Here is a 19,270-nt window from a genome sequence, read left to right on the forward strand (position 1 = left end):
GAAAAGACCCAGAAAGACAGACAAATTGGCCCACAAAAACAGACAATACTTCTCACGGGGATAGACAAAAATTCCCTCAGTGACAGACATCATGATAGGGAAACTGAGATCTGATAGTAAGAAAACCCCAACATGAAAAGACCCAGAAAGACAGACAAATTGGCCCACAAAAACAGACAATACTTCTCACAAGGATAGACAAAAATTCTCACAGTGACAGACATCATGATAGGGAAACTGAGATCTGATGGTAAGAAAAAGGCCAAAATGAAAAGACCCAGAAAGACAGACAAATTGGCCCACAAAAACAGACAATACTTCTCACAAGGATAGACAAAAATTCCCACAATGACAGACATCATGATAGGGAAACTAAGACCTGATAATATATTGACCCCCAGGGGTAGTTTTGGACCATAACACGGGATCAAAGTTTTACATAGGAATATATAAGAAATATCTTCAAATTTTTTTTTGAATCTTCTTTTCTAGAAAAGCAAAGTCCTGAGTACTCATATAGATATGAAAGAACATTCAGATAGTATATATTCAAGTTTGTTGAAATCAAGGCCTCCAGGTATAGGAGGGGGTCACATTATGAGATCAAACTTTTACATAGGAATTTCATCAAAATGGTTAAAGAAGGTTCCATAATGGGGATTCAAAATTTAACATGGAAATGTATAAGATAGAAATTGTCTTCTGAAGAACATGGGGATAAGATGTGTAAAATTAATATGAAAAGAAGGTAATATATAACAGTTTCAATTTTGTTTGAACAATGACGACCCCCCCCCCCCCCCCCCCCCCCCAGTTTGGTATTTTTGATATACATATAGTAAAGCTAGTTTGTTACTGGATCAAAGTTGGAAGTGGTGCATGCTCAGGTTACAAGCGATGTGGTCCCTCGGCCTCTTGTTTTATATCCTTAACCAATAGAAAACTCATCCATGAATATTCTATGAATATAGATTAATTTAGTTTAAGTGGATTGCAGTACATATGATATATATCCGTGAACTAAAGATGCATTCGAGTCTTAAATATTTCTGTATATGTATTATAGTTTGATTTAATGTAACCCACACCACAATTGAAAAAACAGAAATATAACTTGACCCACAAGCTGTGATTTTTCTACAGCTTTTTTAATTCCGAATTTTGGCCCTTTCCCCTAACTTGCAAAAATTACAGATTTTTTTCCAAATTGAACATGTAACACCCCCCCCCCCCCCCTTCAAAAAATGTACAAGAGACAGAATTAGAACAAATCAATACAACTTGATTCATAGCTTAACAGTATTTACAATAATACTGGATTTCCCCAATTTGACCAAAACGATGGTAATTTCTTGCAATTCAAAGGCCACAGGCTCCTGCTTGAAAATGAAGAAAAATCGCTGCCCACAACAAATTCCTGATTAATATGACAATATTGATATTCTTCTTAAGCAGGAGATAAAATCTTTTGGAATAGTAGAATTCTTGTTTTTGTAACCATTTTGGTTTTGTTATTATTAGGAACAATGATTTTAATGTTAATTCTTTGTTATTTTTAAGGAACTGAACAGTGATTACTAATTATGCCAGAAACAAGGAGAAAGAGGAAAGGTACATAGTAGCTAAACATTTTTTGTCTGGTAAAAAATTCATGTTGGTCTATTAAAACTAGTAAAATTGTGTATGTATCATTCAAACTGTAAGTAATAATAGATTAATTGGAACATGTCAGGCCTCACTGATTAATTTTGACAATTTTGTTTACAAATGGATGGTGTTTAGAAAAATGCAATTATGTGCTTATTCATAATTAATTCTTTCCCAGTGCCCTCCATAATTTCTTGCAATTGGATTTTGGATTGTGTATAACTTGGATGTTCTGAGGCCAACAATAAAAATGATTTGTTTGATGTACTTGACCGACCCATGAAAATCGCCCCTACCCAATAATTTATTTCGGTACTTTGAATTTTTGATTTTTTTTTTGTTTCCAGGGAAATACACATTGTTTCATTTTAAAATAATTCTTTAGGAATTTTTTTTGAAAAACGTACAGTGAAACTTGTCTAATCCAAATGTTGTGTATTCCTATATCTTGCCTTATCCGATGTAAACTTGTCCAATCCGAATGTTGTCCCTTTCAGGAAGTTACATTGTTTAAAATGTTGTTTAATCCAGAATGTTGTTTAATCTGGCCAATTCCTATGGAACCAGTGGTGTCTGGATTAAATTTGTCTTGTCCAGCATTTAATGAAAACATCAATAAATTTCTAAGTCTGCATTTTTTTGTGAAAATAATCAATGTGTGTTAGATACTGCAAAAAAAAAAAAAAAAAAGAATACCCAGCTTCCTACCCACCTTGAAAAATGTGGGTTGGAGTACATCAATCAAAAATATTTTTAATGATGGCCTGAGTTGTTGCATGGGAAAAATCACATATCATGATATATATATGCTCTGAATCTTGGTCAGCTAAACAGACAACTTGGCTAAGTCTAGGCTATTAAAATCAAACATCACTATTTTGTTTGATGAACAGAACAATGAGTGAATATTACTTCTCAATATGAATGTCTAAGAGCCCCACTTTTTTTCTTTAATTTTTTATACAATATATATATATGTATATTTTAGAGAGTAGGAAGACTGAGGTGGTCACCTATATTAATGGTAAGTGTTAGGGTATTCTGAATCACCTTTTACATTATGATTACATCTCATGATCTTTTTTGAGCTCTTGATAATACAATTGATCTAGAGTATTGTTATAATATGATGCTTCCACGTGAATTCTCAGCTACATGGTATTCAACAAAAGCAACGCATTAAGTTAAAGTCCATTGTATTAAAATCGTAGTTAAGCATAATTGAACATCTTTTGCTCTTACTGCACTATCGAGATGTGAAGATACTGCTTAAGGAAGTTGTAATTTTTCTGTGTAACTGATTAAGATAAATACAAGCATTTGTGAAATTGTTCATTTTACAGGACAAATTGTATATTGCTTTTGGAAAGGGATCTGGTGGCCTGGTTTAGTAGAAGAGGTCATGAAAGAAGATGTCTACCAAATTTCTTTCTGGAACGAAGAGGAAATGTAAGATTAAGTTTTCCCCATTTTATATAAATTTCTTTATTTTCTTATAAAATGGATGCAGATTTGTTTTGCTCAAAATGTATGTATTGAAGCTGTGTGTAATTTATAAAAAAAATTTAATGTTTAAATAAAATGTTAGATTTTGGGTAAACTTGAATTTAAATGTACCTCAGTGCTTGAGCAGAATTGACAACAAAAAAATGTTGAAATTCACTGCATTAATGATAAAGGCTACAAAATTTCAAAAGTTTTGCTAACTTTTTTGAAGTTTAAGTATCCATGATAGAGGAAAAATTCATCTTTGCTAGTAAAGTGTTTTCTGATCCTCACAGACCCTTGGCATATAGTGCTTTCAGAAGTCCAAATTGCTTACATGATCTGAATTCATACAGATATCTTGCGTCACAGACAAAAAGAAAGAGTAAATATAATTGAAATATATCAGGAATATTCAACAAGCAGGTAAAGAGGGATGTTTAGTGTATGATTCTATCTGCACTGTAGACACTGATCAAATTATATGCACATCAAAGATAAAGTTGGATGATACCAGTGCTATTTTTAGTGTTTTGTAGGTAATAGTGTACACGTGAATTTCATTCTGTAGACTATAGAGTTAAGAGAAATCCTGAGCGGAGACATGGTTACAGTACACTTTTTGATTAGCTGAACAAAATCAATCAACTCCTTTCACATCAAGAGGAAATAAATCCTGAATTTTGATAGTAAGATAGGCCAAGGGTTTGGAAGGAGTTGGAACATATCAGAAACACTTTGCTTGCAAAGATGCAGGAGTCTGGAAAAGTGTATTACTGAAAATTCGATAATTGTCCAAGACATGTACTGATGCCATTTTTCACAAGTGAATGAATATCATTGCAATTTCCAGTTGACATTGTTAAAAAAAATCTTTATTTTCATTGGGTTTTTTAAAATGTAATTTTAATGTCTTTATTGAGTTTTAAACTCTTTTTCTTGCAACCAAAAGGTAGACCATGAGTTACAAATTCTTGGTTTAGGTGTTAACGATCTCCAATCCTCAGCAATGTTTGATAACTCTAAAATATCTGGAAATTATTTGTTTGTATCATAGATTTGGCTTTTATATGGAAAATTTTAATTAATCTTGCAGTGTTTATATTACATACCATTATTCAACAAAGTCTTTGGCTAAGTGGTATCACAGAGATCAATAAAATATCATGTATGAAGGTTATGGGTTTGAGCCATGGATGCACCAATCAAAAGTTTTACACAAATCTCCACTTTTCATATATTTTCCCATTATAACTCAGCTGTGCAAATTTGCCTACTTTGTAAACTGCCTTGACCGTATAACATTTTTAAATGATAACGATACTTTGAGGCTGAGGATTGGGGAACCTTAAGTTCTTTCATGTACAAATAAATTTATTTTGGTGTGTATACACAATTGCAGAATATGTCTGTTTTTCATATCTGTAGGATAACTTGTAACAGCAACAATCTTCGTGACTTTCAAAGTGACTCGGATTTAATTGCTTCAAGCTTAAGTAAATACATTTGGTTAAATCAAGTTCTTTTGTTAGAATGTTTTATTTAATTAAACAAAATGTCCAAGAGATGGATGTTCCTGTTTATTCATTCTTCAACAGCGAAATATTGTACTTAGTCCATTGAGTGAAATTCATTTTTTCACACTCAGAGACAAGTTATTTTCATTATAAAAAAAAAGACTCCCACCCCCACCAACCCCCCTTCCTCAATTTTTTTTTTTAGAAAAAAAAATTCCGATAAACCACTAAGTAAAAAATGTTGGCCTATAACTACCAATTTAAAGTTTCACCTAATTGTTAAAATCCATGTTTTCAATTTTCGATCTCGCAATGGTTTAGCTATGACATCTGACACCTGCTCAGTGAGGCAACGGGGTCAAAAAAGACAAACCCAAGAAAATGTAAAAAACTGAAAATTTAGTAGTCTGGGTGGAAATTGAAATAATTTCACCAATGGGATAGGATTTTTTCCTCTTATTTTCATGCATGCTACTATCCTAATTGTGAAATAAATTCATCATTCACCTAAAAAACATTGAATGTAGATAGTCTCTATTGAAATGTAAATATTAATCACACTGTTTGTTATTTTCCTACTAATGCATGCTTTGGAGAGAAAAAAAAAGAAGAAAAAAAGGCAAGGTACGACAATGAGAAAAATGAAACTAAAGTGTGACAGGATATATCGATATAAAAAAATTGCATTGTAAAATTTGCAATTTTTCTCTTTTTCTTTGGGGGGGGGGGGGGGGGGGGGGGCTTGAATTTAATGATTACTTTCAATCATGAATCTTGTCCTGGCAAAGCTATGGATTGTCACATTCATTTCAGATAGACTTTTTAATTGAATAGGGTTAATAAAACCATCTTGTCCTACCTTGTTCCTATGGGAATGTGGTAAAGAACTGTACAATTGATCCTCTCAAGTAATGATGGATGAGTGATTATAGTTAATGAGTTAATAAAAAACACAGAATTGTTTAAGACTAATTTTTGTAATGATTTAAAAGTACTTTAAATGCAGGAAAGTGGTACACCTTGGTGACTTTAATGAAAGACCATGCTTTCCCCATCCTTGATTTTCATTAAGTGGTGATCACTACATATTTTGCACATGCACAAATTTAATTTACTTGTATAAATAATAAAATTACAAGCATGTATGTGTATAATGTAAATGCAAGAAATTCACGATACTATTAATGATTTCAGGAAAACTGAAAAGACAGACTGTTTTAAAAGAAAAATTTATACAAGACGTCAATCATGCAAAATCCTTAATGAATCAAAAACATACACAAAACTCAACAGCAGGAGAAATAGAGCCAGTGTGTGAGGAAACTCCCATACCAAGTACAGAACTACAAGAGTCAACATTATCCACCCTAGCTAAGACACCCATAGCTAAGACACAAAACTCGACAGTTGGAGATATGGAATTGGAGATAGTATATGCGGATACTCCCATACCAAGTACAGAACTACAAGAGTCAACATTATCCACCCTAGCTAAGACACCCATAGCTAAGACACAAAACTCGACAGTTGGAGATATGGAATTGGAGATAGTGTGTGCGGATACTCCCATACCAAGTAAAGAACTACAAGAGTCAACATTACCAACTACCTCTGGTTTAGCTGTTAGAGATGAAAAGTTACTAAGAGACCTCCTTCAGTATGTGGATTTCAGTAGTGATGAGAATGATTGGATTGATGAAATGGATAAGGATGATTCAGAATATATTCCATCTGAGTCGGACTTGGAAGAGAGTTCTGATGATGAGAATATATCCTCCTCAACTTCTGTTAAAGGTGTTACCAAAAAGGAGAGTTCTGAGGATGATATGCATGTAATTTCATCTACAACAAATTATGGCACAGACAAGGATCTAGTACAGAATTCTGACAGTGAGTCTGACACCACTTGGGCCATTATGTAATCCACAGGCACATGAAAATGACAACAGTGTATCTTCTTTGGATTCTGATAGTGACATGGACATCGTTGAGGAGGAAATTATCAGAGACATCACTTATCCGCAAATCTTTATCAGAAAAATCATCACTTCAAAAACGACAAAATGTGGAAAGTTAAAGAAATCTGATCGTGTTTACAATACTAGACATTTCTGTCCATTTTGTTTTAAGTCTGTATCCAATTTTGTACAACATTTAAATTCTAAGATACATAGTGAGGAGCCAGAAGTTAGAAAAATGAAGACCCTTGTTGGTAAAGAACGCCAGAGGAAAATTACCATGTTGAGGAACAAAGGAGACCATATTCAAAATGGAAAAGCAATATCCAAAAAAAGGGGTGAGATAGTTCTTGCAAGAAGAATAGGACCAAATGAACACTTGAACATTTCTGAATATGGCCCTTGTCCCCTTTGCTTGGAATGGCTTAAGCTGGATGTTTTGTATAGACACCAGAGTAAATGCTTGGAAGGCTCGTCAACTCATTCTGGTCATTCAGGCTCATTTCTGTCTTAGGGTAACATTATGGTACAAAGTGCAATGATTGCTGGAAGGCTGACAGAGACTGCATGTAAAATGCTTGTTACTGAAGTTTTCGCTGTAATGCAAGATGATAAAATTGGGAATGAAGCTAAGAACGACAGTCTGATCATTGCCCTTGGCAACCATTGGTTCAAACGAAATGTAGGCAACAAACTAATGAGGAAACATTATGTCTCTGCAGTAATGCGACTCACAAGCCGCCTCCTTATTGAAATAAGAAACTTAACTTCATCAGAGAATAGACTAGAGCACTATCTGCAGCCCAAATATTTTTCAGAAGTGGCACTGGCAGCATTAAAAGTGGCTAAACAGGATGTTGATAACAATGACAATTTGGAGGCCCCTTCAAATGCCATCAAACTTGGCTATCATTTGAAGAGATTATGCAATTTAAAACTTGGCTTGGCAATAAGACAGGGCAATGATGACAAAAGGAAAGCATAAAAAAACTTCCTAAAGCTAATGGAGTTAGAGTGGTGTTCAAAACTTGCAAGAGTCAATCTAGGAGAAAGAAGAAGAAATAAGAGAGTTGAACTTCCTCTGCCTTCAGATGTAAAAAAAAACTTTCTGAACACTTGAAGACTGAATTGGAATCATTTGACAAGGGAAACCTCACATATGAGAATTTCAAAAAAGGGTCAACACTCGCTGAGGCAGCCCTTATTACTTATAACCGGCGGCGTCCAGGGGAAGTTCAAGCGATGAGGTATTTATAAATGCATTTAAACAAATTTGTAAGAGTATGATTAAAATGAAATTTGGAATTAAGTAAAAAATATTATGTTATAATGGACATTGTCTGCATACTACTATTTTTAAGCTTTGAATAGGGATTAAAGTCAATGTTACTTATAACATTAATATTTAACATAGGTTCCCTTGTCACTTGAGGGATATGACATCCACTCTCTTTGCAAGTTTATGAGGTTAAACCATACATTGTATACATTATCATTGAATTTACAGGTTGATTGATTACCAGAACAGGAAGACTGGCATTGACTCTGGCGTTGGAGAGGAGATAGTAAAATCGCTTACAGAATTTGAAAGAAAACTTGTAGAAGAACAAGATGTGGTTGAAATAAGGGGAAAGGTTAGTATCGTATATATGTTAGATGTGGCTGCAAAATGTTCTGAAGAATTTTAAAAGCATGTTGTGTCTGGTGCTAGCAAATTCTTTTTTTTTGTTGCAATTTTTCAGCGATTTGTAGCTGTAGATATTCAATGAGGACATGAATGTTTTGATAGTTGATGAAGTCAAATATGTTTCATGCAATCTTGTACATGTATTTTTCATTATTCTCTATCAGTGTGGAAAGTGTGTTCCAGTGATTATTCCAAAGCATGTACGAGGAATAATGGCATATCTTTGTAATCTTAGTGTAAGAGGGGCTGCAGGAATACCAAGCTCAAGCATCTATATCTTTGCAACAAACAGTAAGTTTAAGACAAGTTCCAATTGATCTGGAATTATCTTGTTGATATTTTGATGCTTCACTGTGAATATTTATTCTTTTCACGTAGAAACTTAACAAACAATGAGTTCATTTTAATAATATAAAGAGGAGATTTTGACTATTCTTAGTTAAGAAATACATGGTAAAGTTAAGGGGTAATCTATAGGGAAAAATGGATGTTGGGGATGGAGGCTGTAATAAATTATGCTATTTGCATGTAATGTGTCTGTGTCAATGTCCAAATCCCCCCCAACACATTCAAAATTGAATGCATATTTATTGAGACCCAGGGATATTCCCTACCTAGAACCTTAGGAAGGGTCAAATATACTTTCTATTCGATATGCTTTTAATCCTTATGCCCTCGAAAAAGTGATAGTTAAGGCTCTTGACTCTCTTGTTGAAGTCAAGCACAAAAGTTCAGAAACCAAATGCTTATAACATTCTTTCCCGTTAAAAGATACAGACATCATTGAAATTAATGAATAATGAATATTATTTGTAGGGGCAGGTGTTTTACGAGGGTATGATGCAGTACAATTTGTGACACAGAGTGCTAATCTTCAATTTCCAGACCGTATAAGAGGAACCAACATGAGGCGTCTCATGGCAACTTTATGCCAGGTAAATTAGTTTTCTGTCACTATTTAGTTCATTTTTAAACTATACGTCTTGTGCTAAACAGTGTAAAACAAAAGTCTTGAAAGTGTTTAACATTTCTTTATTACCAATTTTTTGTCGCGTGAAAGTAAAAGCAAAGATTGAAAAGTATCTTTTTCATTTTAGGCCTTGGATGTGACACCTCAACAACAAAAGTGGATTGTTGATCACATGGGCCATACTCTAGATGTCCACAATATTCACTATAGATGTACATCAGACATAATAGAAAGGGCAGATATTGCCAAACTTTTAATGCTGATGGATAGAAAGCAGGTGGGATACTTCAAAAACAAAAAGCTGGAAGAAATCAGCCTTGAAGGTAACAGCTTAGCAGCTGTTTTATATTACATCACACAGAGAACCATGAAAATTTATCCCATTTACGTGACGAATTTTGATAATATTCCAAACTTTACATGGCACATTTTTCTTTTTTCATGTACGCATACTTCTCATTGAGTGAGAAGAATGTTCAAAATGATATGACCTAACAGTGTTGGAAAGATACTAGCTGATTCCTTTTAATCTCAGAATTAGTTGAAGAACCAGATGAACCAAATGACATACATGTAGATGAGAATGATGATAGATCTACAGAAAAGGATGAGTGTCAAGCACAGGAAGACGAGTTTATCCCGAACCTGTTGGAAGAGGAGGAAGAAGAAATTCCATTTGGTAAGTTATATGAATCCATGATTATCTTTTTTGTGGCCCATCAATTCTTATCTCTGGCCATCTATCCATGTAGGCATGTGTGTTTTTCAAACAACTATTTTGAGAATATTCATGCTAGCACTGTAGTTGGAACGTGACCTTTCTTAAGCCTAAGAAAAAAATGTTTATCTATGGTTACCTGACCAACCCTAATTTTATATGTCAACCCAGCTATTTTTTTAGATGTAAAATCAAGAAATTGCATGTTTATGTTTTCCTTCAAACATGATGGTTTATAGGTTGTAAGGTCACTTTTTAGTAGCAATTTTTAGAGCTGTCAGGTAGATTGCAAGAAAGAATATTTCATGACGAGAAGAGGAGAGCTTCAAACTGTCTGTAGGAAATTGTATGTCAAAGTTATGCCTTAACCCTTTAACGCCCAGTGACACCTTTTATGTGCCGATGTGATTAAATTGGGGGCGTTTTGTTGATAGTTGGAATACAATGAAACAAATCATATTTTCTAAAAGTAGGGTAAAAACTAAACAATTTTTCTACTCAAAGTTTTTCTGTGCGATGTTGGGAACTAGTTGAAAACATGCATTCAAAATCGCACATCGTTACCGGAAAGTAGGAAATTTAAGCCGAAATGACAAAAATTGTGTTATATTCTGTTAATAAAATCTTTTCTAAAAAACAAAATATTTAAAAATGTATATCATATTCGGAAAGGTTGAAACATTTGCTTCATTTTTTTCTTAAGGTCTTATTTATGTACGGGCAAGTGTCATAGACTTATTTCTTCATGAAAGTAATGCATTTTATAAGTTAACATTTGACATTAGCGTGCGTGTGTATTGCGCAAATAGATTATATAACGATACATAACTATATTTACGTGGAAAAACTAAATAAATTTATAACGGTAAATCTGTGATTGGGTTTTTGTTTTTGTTTTATGAATTAGAGCTACTGTTTTACAACCTAAATACAATGTACATTTATTTCCCTATGTAAGCGTGTCCGCCTTCAGCCTAGGTATACGTGTGTGAACAATGGCTAATAGTACCTTAACATTCACGGATTTTTCTTACGGATTCTTACGTATTCCACAAATCCATAAAAGTACACGGAATGTTACGATTTAGACATGGATACCGACGAGTGATTTACGAATGCTTGTGATTGACTACGAGTCGGAGATCCGTAAGGACTCGTAATAAAAATCTGTGAGTGTGAAGGTGGTATAATGCGCACATAATTTGTGGGGTTTTTTTCTCTCTATCTTTTTCACATACATGTCCGCATTCAGCCTAAGTATATATGTGTGAAAAATGGCTAAAGCGCACGGGATTTGTGTTTTTTTTCTCTATCTTTTTCACGTACATGCACTATATAATCTAGAAGAATAAAGTTTTGTTTACATTTGAGTGTCTCGCATGCATGAATTTAAAAAAAAGGTATATATGTATATTTTCATTAGATGAATAGGCAATAAATATGATGTAGGCTATGGAACGGACTAAAATGTACATTTTTATAAGTTAATCATTACGAGCAAGTTGTCAGTGTGTGCTAGATGTAAGTATGTATACTCATTTAAAAATGTTAGCGTTTAGATTATGATTTTTCCGTTTATTTGCAATAATAATCTGTTAGAATTTAAAGAAAAATAACTTCAGTACAAGTAAGTCAAATGAGTTGTTTTGACTAAATATTTTCATTTCTTGTTACGTTGTCATGACTGTAACATAAACAGCGCATAATTTAATCATGGAGTATAGCGCTGAAAGCGATACAGGCTCAGTTTTGTTGTCCGTTGGGTCAACGTCAGACATTGGTGTAGATGACTACAGTTATGAAAAAGTTTCTATAATAAGGACAATGAATCAGAATATATAGAAACACGGTCACCAGTGTACACTGGACAGTCATTTGAGTGATATTACGGACGAGGATTTCTACTTCTAGTCGCATCAACTCCATAGCGTAAATATTGTAAAGTTCCATGAAGATGTTGGTCCTTCTCATGAACTTGACTCCTTATATGAGGGGGCGTACAGGGGGTGGTCCTCTCCCCCTCTCTTCCCCTGAATAGTGATGAATTGCATATTCATTTGGGTACTAAAGCGTATTGCATGCCAGTTTACTACCCATATGCACGGCATCGATTATGATACATATAGATATAACAGGCTAACGTGATATTGCAAATGTATTCTTTATATTCTGTATTTGTTAATTGTTTCTTTTATCTGTGAAAACACAATGGGCACGGCATTGAATACGTATAGCCGTTGATGCAGATTAGATGTGAAAAAGGAAAAACGAAGGAGTTATAAGAAAAGAAGTATAAGAACCTCCCCACTAAACCTCTTTCTCCTCTTCCATGCACCTCCTTCCTCTCATTCTGTCCGCCTCCTCTTATATCATGTATACTGTTACTTTCTGCTGATATTACCTCTTGCCAGTTTTGGGGAAATAGCCAAGGATACAGATATGTAAGGAACAGAAAGCAGATCGAGTACAGGACAGCCTTTCCCCAACTGGACCCCGACAAACGAAATGCATATCTTTGATGGGAATTAACCAATTACCCGATATCAAAATATACAGAGACATATAATCATTTCTATGATATGTACTGGTCAGATGACAATGCATCGGTAATTTTTTTTTAAATATTTTATGACAATGGCAACATTTTTGATAAAATTTCCGTTATTTGAAAAAACACCATAAAACACACACACACATACACGTGATTATACAGCATAAAATATGCATATATGTCAATACAAAATATTGCAAACATTTTGAATTATGTCAGAGAAAAAGTACGATTGTGTACGGCGCCGACGAAGACTTTCTGATCTACATATAGTACTAAATAGTGATGCTTTTAAAAGTACCCTTAAAATATTAGTAATCAATTATCACTACATGTAAAATCATGCAAGAAAATGTACTCTATTGATTGAATATTGTTTAATGTCCCTCTCGAGAATTTTTCACTCATATGGAAACTACTTTGTAAAAAGGGATTGTATTTTGTACGGTACATACTCAGTACACAAAGACCTGCAGGATAACCGCATTACGACATGCAGGTATTTTATACAGGACAGCCACGTGCATGTATGTAGCATAATTTTTCAACAGGGGGAGGGGAAGCCGGAAAAAATCCCTACACCATTGTCTAAATTTCTTGACGAGCAAATAAAAATAAATAAATGGATAAATGAATAGATAAACCAAAAACATTAAAAAAAAAATTCTTCTTTAGGACAATCAGCACTTAAATTCTCCAAACTCGGGGTGGGGATGCGGGAGTAACGTGTTGCACGTTACTCCCGCATTTCAGTTTAAAAAATTCCGAAAATAAATTTTAAATTCAGGGGTGTGACATGTATTAGCGCCGACTCATCAATAATCCCAAACTTCGACTTCTTAAAAAGGGGGAGGGGGTTGCGCACCTTTCAATACATGTACACAAGTTCAATTCATAACTTCGACTTTACATTTTTATATTTCAATACTATTATAAAATATGGGAGGGGTCACCAAATATATCTTTTAACATTAAAAGGTGTTGAGAAAAGTTGGGGGGATGGCAACACCCCCTCCCCCTATTCCACGTGTCTGCAGGAAACACGTTTTATGTTCTATGGTTGAACACCCCAGGTACCGTGAAACCTCACAGGCATTACTCTTTAATGTGATTTCTCACTAGACGTTGCCCAGTGTCTGATCGGAAACTTCTTCAGTCCGATGAGAAACGGCTTGAATGTGAGACACATCAGCGAAAAAAGCGTCGGTGCCGATGGTGTAGTTTTCTATGCGTGATGGAGGCGAGACAGTGTACGCATTATTTTTATAATATAAATAGAAAAAATTCAGTAACAATTAATTTAGATCATATAACGCTGTAAATATATGGTGCACTGTTTTATCAATATATTCACCGTCGCAAACCGCGCCTAATGTATATACATACGGTACTCCCGGACTTAGTAAGCGTGACTTGCGCGGATGCAATGTACATGTATTTGGCTTATTGTATTATAAACGAACTAAGCTATTGACGCATTTATGATCTACTGAACAATATTATATTAGAATTTGGAGAGGAAAGGTATTTAATTTCTATAGGTATATGGTTGTATGTATTGTAGGTTTATAAATCTTGCGTGTATATTTGAACTTGTACTGCTAGTTTTCATGATATCATTACGTACATGACGTAAATATTGTGATAGTTTATTGAACAATTTTTCTATTTCATGGGAAGAAAAGGATGAAAAACTCATTTTAGCGATTTATGGGTTATTGTGTTCCCATGGCAACCATAACATCAGATCATACTACATAATTGAAAACTTAGTGTAGCAGTTTACTGGTCAATTTGTATTTTCATGTGAAGGAAGGAATGAAAAATCAACAACAAAAATGTACCGGAAAAAAACCAACACCATATTTTTGCCATTCATGGACTCATTTAGTTGCCATGGTAACTGTAAAAATTCGTTACACTGCATAATTAGAAACTTATTTTTTCATTTCGAAATTTTTATGAGTTATATTCTAAAAATATGCGTAGAGAAAGTTTTAATTTTCATTAAAAAATTTCTTCAAGTTTTAAGGAACATTTTACAATAATTACAGGCAGTCTACTGTATCTTATGCGCATCTTGTACTTCAATGTTTATGTACATATATAATTATATTTACAATAAATGACAATTTCATGAATGCATGTAATACATGTATATGAATACAACTATTCCTAAAATTTATTTAAATGATGGCTGATAAACATTCAATTTGTGTGTTTTAGATGACGAAACAGGTGAAAAAACACATTTTTGGGGATCTTTGGGGTATTTTTGTTGTCATGGCAACTGTTACACCACATTTTAGTGCATAATTAAAATCTTCAAGATTTTTCCTTTCAGAATATGCATAGGTTATATTACGAAAATGTGACTAGAAAATGCTTTAATTTCAATTTGAAATATTTGTATCTGCTTTGAAGGAAAACTCTAAAATTTCTGGTAGTTAAAGGGTTAATGTAAAATAAAGAAAATTTTAAAAAGAAAAACAAAATTTTACCTATTGATCCAATTTTTATTAGCATGTAATAGTAAACAAATATATTTTTCTTAGGCCTTATTATTGATTTTTGCAACATGGGATGGAAAGACATGTTCTGTTGCAAAAAATATATTTATGAAATTTCTGTCCTCTGTCATGGAATCAGTGTGCGCCAAAAACTTTTTTCGGCACTATCCCAGTCGGGCTAGCAATGGTAAAATTTTACTACCCCGAATCGCTTTCTACTAGCCCCCTTAAAAGTGTGAAAAATAAAATGACTCAAGAGTTTTATTTCATTTAGATTTAATCAACAATGCTCATTTTTAATTTTAAGAATTAAACTTCTATGGACCGTCTGTTCTGTCAATTTATTGTCACATCCTGGACACATCTGTTCAAAGATATATTTGATCCTGTAATAATACTGTCTTTGCTTTACATACGGATGTAGTGTCATCACAATATCTTCATAACTGAATCATGGCTCACTGCCCTTCCCTCTTTCCATTCGTTTGAAACTTGCAGGTTTTATTATAGTCCAAAGCATAAATACTTGATGTCAGTGACAGTCTCCGTCTATACTTTTTCTTCCATTCTTATCCATTTAAATATGGCGACCGGAAACAACAAATTATAAATAACAAAACCAAGCAAGGAGAGATAGACCAAAAAAATCATTGAGAGAGTCGTATCAATCAAGATAATTTATTTTTTAGACAAAAATGTTTTTGACATATTTTTTAATTATTGAGAAAGAAATGAATAAATAATGAATAAATATCACGAAAAATTCTACTAGTCCGATCGGGCTACTACCGACCTACATTTACTAGCCCGACCGAATTTTTACTAGTGTTCGGGCATCGGGCTAGTGCTTTTGGCGCACACTGTGGAATGCGCATAGGGGTATGTTGACAGGGGCCAGCAGTATTTTTATCTTCATTGTGTTTATGTTGGTCAATTTATTAAATATTGATCAACAGATTTTAATTGTCAATTATTCCACAACACCTACTCAGATGATGAATTGTTAAAGTAGTTGACTGATGCATAAGTTCAGCACATGTAAGCTTCCTGTAGTGATTCACCTTAATACTGCTGCACTTTCAGGACAGAACTGGCAATCATAATTAAATTTGCTAAAAATACAGTCCAATTAAATGCACTTAAGATGGGATCAGAAGCCCATCCTTTACCAATATCTTCTTTTTACTTCTGACTTAACACCTATTGTATGATGTAACTAAAGACGCATGTTGCATTATCAGGTGACTGTTAAGCCTATGGGCCTGACGCAATATTATGAATTGCAGTTGGTAAATAGTATTCGACAAACCTACCATTTTAATCAGCCTAATGATGTGAAAAATTGTTTCAGAGAAAAAGTCAGTCAAGAGGAAAAAGCAAAAAAGTCTGACTAGGAAGAAATGGACACCAGCAGAAAAGGAGGAAATCAAGAAAAGATTTCTTGCACAGGATAAGTGTCCTGGTCAAAAAGACGTCGAAAAAGTGATGGCAAAAAGCAAAAAATATGGGGGTCTACTCCATGCACGACCAAGGGACAACATAAAAAAAAGTTAGCTGTATGCTTGTGAAAGCTCGTAGAAGGAATAAAGATGTTGAATGACATTTTAATTCTTGCAGAAAAATTTCCAGATTCACAGTATTTCGCGAAGAGTTGACATCAATTAAAACTGGTGTTAAAACTTTAGACAAAATGAGAACTTTTAGACTACTATATCTACAGGCAGAACTTAGATATTCTGGGTATTCCAACCCACTGTCTCCTTAATGGCATAATTTTTTACTTAAATACTTTGTTTTAAGTTTTCCATTATACATATTTGCTGTTTGGGTCTCGCATATACATCCATTATGAAATGTCGGTAAGTTTGTATATTTTAAGCAAGAATGATGACAGGTGTTCAGAAGTCTTTTTATATCTGGTTTGTAAGCATCCAATTAATGCTTTTGGTTATGCTTATTGCTTTTTCATCATTCTTCAATTTCTTGTACATGTGTATATTTCAAATATCTGTAATACACGAAAACCTTAGTTGAATGGTTATTTAATTACATGGGAAGAGATTTCAAGCAGAATCTTACTTTTGTAAAGTTACTGTTCTCATTGATATCCTTAGGAAATGGTAATTAAGGGGAATATCCTTACTACAGGCATTTTTTACTTTGAAGGACTGGAAATACAAAAGAGGGGGAAAGAAAGAAAGTATATTCATGTAGCAGTGTTGTAAATAAATTGTGGCAGGTACAGATTTTTGAAGTGTTGTTTTAAAAAGATGTTACTTTTTTGTAATGTTCAGAACTCTTCTGATTTGATGAGAAAATCAGCCTTTTAAGGAGATTATACCATTTATAGAATTAAACAAGATAAAAGTATTATTAACATTTTTCATGCGATACCATTAATATGGCGGGGCATAAAGTGTTTGTCATGTCTGTCTTTCGTCCTTCTCCTGTCTGTCCTTCCATCACACTTCACATTTTGCTCATTTTCAAAGATTTTTATTAATCTTCATATGCTGATACATATTTTTGAGAGCTGTGCAACTTCATCTACATTTTTTGAGCTTGACCTTCACTTTCATCCTGACCTCACTTTTCTTAAATTTAATACATGATTTGACTAGAATCTATCAACTGTGTCCAAATTGTTTTTACCTTGACCTTCCCAAAGACCTTGGACTTTATTTTTTATTGTGTGTAAATCTCGGTTTTAAATAACCTATTCAAGATATTTTCATCAAACTTCATACACTACTACAAATTTTCATGTTGCTTTATTAATGAACTCATGTCCAATAGATATACTTCTTGTTTACCATTGCACTTGCAAACAGTTGTTGACAGTATGTCAGTAAATGGTATTATTAGAATTAAGTGAGTGTGCAGGCTCTTCTGGGTAGCTGTTGTATTGTTCATACTGTATGGCATGATTTGTGAAGTAATGAGAGCATGTGAAGTATAGTAATGGCATGTGCTTCAAATACACATCTTTTAGGTCTATGTATGTGGTCTTTTGTTTCCAATTTTCTTAAATAAAGAATTGTATTTCTGAAAGTTTTTCTGTTATTATATTTGAATAGGATTGATTTTTTTTCTTGTATATAGAATACATCCTGCATAGTGGCACAAGTTTAATCTAATTATGCTTGCAAATGTGAAGGCACTTGTGTTTGTAGTCTGCACTTTATGTTATCTCATCAAAGGGCTTGAACAAGTTTCTCTGCTTTAAAAACGTTGTGCTTGCATGCATAATATGTAGCTGTTTACATTTCAAAATTTCATTAAAATTATATCAAACTAAGACTTGTCTTTCAAAGATGTGAAAGCCACATTTTTAAAGAAAATTGTTCAATAAAATTCAGGTGTATTTGGGATGGAGCAACAATAAATAAGAGTTTAGTAAAGAAGATAGAACAAGGTGTCATTTTGCACAGCTGAAAGCTTATTCATGAGCATGTGAATTTTGATATGCAGTGAGACACAAAATTTTGTGTTGGAACAGCCTGTGTTGGATTGCACAGTGTCAAGAACATAGACAATGTAAATTGCGAATTAAAATAAAGGTCAGAATTCACAGTGAAATGGATTACATAGAGGTTGGATTAGTTTTCACTGTATATTGAAGTTTCGTGTAAGGGGCTTGTAAGTGAAAAGGAAATCGAGGGAAAATACTTGGAACAACTACATTTTAAACCTCTGTATGCAAGTATTATTATCAGGCTTAAATCCTGTTCTCCCCACCCACTGTGGTTTTGAACAGGAATGATCAGAGACTGACGAAATAAACCTTGAAATAAAAATCTGGTAATACACACTTTCACTAAAGATCCAAACTTTATATCTATGGTGTAGATTTATGTTAAACTGTGATTGGGGGGAGGGGGGGGGATGAGGCTGAAAATCTGATAAAACTTGAATCAGCTACAAAGATAATCCCATAGTACAGACACAAAGACGGACATGCAATTTGTACTTACGAATGTGGTACCCACAGGGAACAGACAAGAAATTTACATAACTACCAAATGTACAAACGATAAAATTCATACCCATAATGATTTTTTGTACCAATCATTCATTCCCCACAGTGTACAGACAGCAAAACTCCCACAATGTACCCTATGTTGGTACGTCCGTCTGTGTAGATTCGTGTCCGGGCCATAACTTCTTTGTTCTTTGACTTAGGCATACCATGTTTGGCACACAGGTAGATCACCATGAGACGATGTG

At 33.8% G+C, this 19,270-nt stretch overlaps 1 pseudogene; it reads left to right on the top strand.

Annotated features, from left to right (window-relative positions):
* The first annotated feature begins 7,130 nt into the window (after window positions 1-7,130).
* On the top strand, window positions 7,131-18,301 carry LOC125663057 (uncharacterized; annotated as a pseudogene).
* The last annotated feature ends 969 nt before the right edge of the window (window positions 18,302-19,270 follow it).

The sequence above is a fragment of the Ostrea edulis genome, chromosome 8 (assembly GCF_947568905.1).
Source record: "Ostrea edulis chromosome 8, xbOstEdul1.1, whole genome shotgun sequence".
Lineage (NCBI taxonomy): Eukaryota > Metazoa > Mollusca > Bivalvia > Ostreida > Ostreidae > Ostrea > Ostrea edulis.